At 37.0% G+C, this 3,129-nt stretch overlaps 1 pseudogene; it reads right to left on the reverse strand.

Moving 5' to 3' along the window:
- Window positions 1–2,583: 2,583 nt before the first annotated feature.
- Window positions 2,584–3,129, reverse strand: LOC118622389 (annotated as a pseudogene).

A 3,129-nucleotide genomic window follows, 5' to 3' on the forward strand; every position in this document is an offset into this window, starting at 1 on the left:
TATATTTCAGTAGTGTATTTAAGTATATCTAGATTGTTGTACAACAGATCCCTAGAGAGCGGAAGTTCAACTATCTTCCAGGGACTCAGCTGGTTTGGATGCTGTCAATTAGATTGGAAACATTTTTATGTGGTCAAAATATTAGATCATTACACTTCCTGGTTTTGAAAATTTCTGTGGTTAGAGATATTATAAGGTTCAGAGGCAGAACAAGGGAAGGTAAAATTCAAACATATCTGTTCAACCTTCAGCAAGGTAATGAAAGTAATTTTTAAATATTTTGTCTTATCTAAGGGCAGTACTGCTGTGCAAATTGATTACATCAATATATCCTGATTCACCAACAGCAATGGTTTTTAGAAAGTTAAAAGTTAGTGAGATTTTTAAAATCAGTGATTTTAAAAGTTAGTGAGAAGACCCTGCCCTCTGAATTAGAAGGCCTGCTGGAATATTAAGTTCACCACAGACCATGCAATGGTGTAACAATGAGAAAGTCACTTAATACCTCTGAGCAAAGACAAAGTAGAGGTGACACCTCCCTCCCAGCACTATGGTGAGGGTTCAATGGCATATGTGCATGGAAACCATTTTCTTTTTTGGCAATTTTTATTAATTTATTTTTGTGACAGATGCCCCCCCCCCCCCCCCGCAGACACCCTTTTCCTGATCTCCCACGCCTACCCTGGCATTGTTGTCTATGTCCATTGGTTACCCATACATGAATGTAAGTTCTTTGGTTTATCTTATCCATCCCCCTGCCCTCTCCTCTGAGGTTTGTCAGTCTGAACTGGACTCCTTTTTATGTCTCTGGGTCTATCTTGTTCATCAGCTTATTTTGTTCCACAAGTAAGTGAGATCATGTGGTATTTGTCTTTCTTTGACTGGCTTATTTCACTTAGCAAAATGCTTTCCAGGTCCTTCCATGTAGTCTCACAGGATAAGAGATCTCTCTTTCTTACAGCTGCATAGTGTTTCATTGTGTATATGTACCACAGCTTTATTAATCCACTCATCTATTTATAGACACTTGGGCTGTTTCCAGATCTTAGCGATTGTAAATAGTGCTGCTATGAACATAGGGGTATATATATTCTTTCTGATTGGTGTTTCAGGCTTCTTAGGATATATTCCTAGAAGTGGGATCACTGGGTCAAATGGCAGTTCAATTTTTAATTTTTTGAGGAAACACCATATTGTTTTCCATAGTGGCAGCACCAGTCTGCTTTCCCACTAACAGTGTACTAGAGTCCCCTTTTCTCCACACCCTCGCCAGCACTTGTTGTTGGATGATTTGTTGATGGCAACCATTCTGGCAGGTGTGTGGTGATACCCTATAGTCGTTTTAATTTACATCTCTCTGATGATTGGTTGAGCACATTTTCATATATCTCTTGGCCATTTGTATGTCCTTTTTGGAGAGGTGTCTATTTAGGTCCTCTGCCCATTTTTTAATTTAGTTCTTTGTCTTCCTTTTGTTGAGTTGTATGAGTACTCTATATATTCTGGAAATTAACCCCTTATCTGATGTATTGTTGGCAATTATGCTCTCCCATATAGTGGGTTCTCTTTCCTTTTTGGTGGTTGTTTCTTTTGCAGTGCAGAAGCTTTTTAGTTTGATGTAGTCCCATGTATTGATTTTTTCCTTTGTTTCTTTTACCATAGGCATTGTATCAGTGAAAATTCTGCTGCATGTGATATCTGAAATTTTGTTGTCTACATTTTCTTCTAGGATTTTTATGGATTCAAGAGTCACATTTAAGTCTTTTATCCATTTTGAGTTTATTTTTGTGTATGGTGTAAATTGATTGTCTAGTTTCATTCTTTTGCATGTAGCTGTCCAATTTTCCCAACACCATTTATTAAAGAGACTCTTTACTCCATTGTATGCTTTTGCCACCTTTGTCAAATATTAGTTGAGCATAATATCTTGGGTCCATTTCTGGGTTCTCTGTTCTGTTCCATTGATCTATATGCCTGTTCTTGTGTCAGTACCACACTGTTTTGATTACAATGGCTTTGTAATATAACCTGATATCCAGTATTGTGATCCCTCCTACATTGTTCTTCTTTTTCAAGATTGCTGTGGCTATTCAGGGTCTTTTTTGGTTCCATGTAAACTTTTGACGTATTTGTTCTAGTTCTGTGAAATATGTCTTTGGTATTTTAATGGGGATTGCATTGAATCTATAAATTGCTTTGGGTAGTATGGACATTTTATTATTGTTGTTGTTGTTGTTGTTGTTATTGTTATTTTTTTCCCACATATTCAGTCAGATGTATTTATTCTCCAGCAACTGAAGCATTAAATGATGACAGTTTTTATTCTCAATCTTTTTTTTTTTTTGGTATGTGCCCCCAGCAGGAACTGAACCCCAGACTTTCTGGTCCACAGGCTGACACTCCAACCACTGAGCCAAACTGGCCAGGGCTCAATCTTTAATAACATTATATTCATTATACTTGAGATTGTTTAGCTCTCTCATGAAAAAAACTCCAAACATAAACCTTTAGATTATCCACCTACAAAAAAGGGTTACTCATAATTGGACAACTTATATGATGTGGGCAGAGAAATAAGAGTGATCATAAAGTGGCCAGTCTTATAAGTGAAGAGCTATGATCTTTGATCCATTCCTCAATCCACTTCATTATCTGATTGATATTATCCTCTAGATCTTCTGGTTGATTGCTGGGCAGCCGATGCACTATTTCTTCACTATAGGATGCTAATGCTTCTTCATAAAGAATTTGAAAAATTTCACACTGAATATTATCTTTTAGTTTCTTCTCATTATAACCCCTTGTTTCAAGTCTTTTGTACAATAATACACTGTTATCTGTTTTCAGCACAAATACTATATGAAACCAACGTTCAGGGAAGAAATCTCAACCATGGTAATCAACAATAACTCCACCTTCACTCATTTGGCTTTCTAACTCATGAACTACTCTATCTTCATCTAAAATGGGACAATCAAACTCTTCATCGTAGCCATCATACAATTGTCCTTCTCAAGCTAAATCACCCATATTAACGTATTTCAGTCCTGATCTTGATGCAAGTGTTTTGCCCAGCATGGGTTTTCCAATCCCTGGTGTACCCTTGAGCAGGATGTTTGGACGCAACAT

Source organism: Molossus molossus, unplaced genomic scaffold (genome assembly GCF_014108415.1).
Source record: "Molossus molossus isolate mMolMol1 unplaced genomic scaffold, mMolMol1.p scaffold_m16_p_9, whole genome shotgun sequence".
Classification (NCBI taxonomy): Eukaryota; Metazoa; Chordata; class Mammalia; order Chiroptera; family Molossidae; genus Molossus; species Molossus molossus.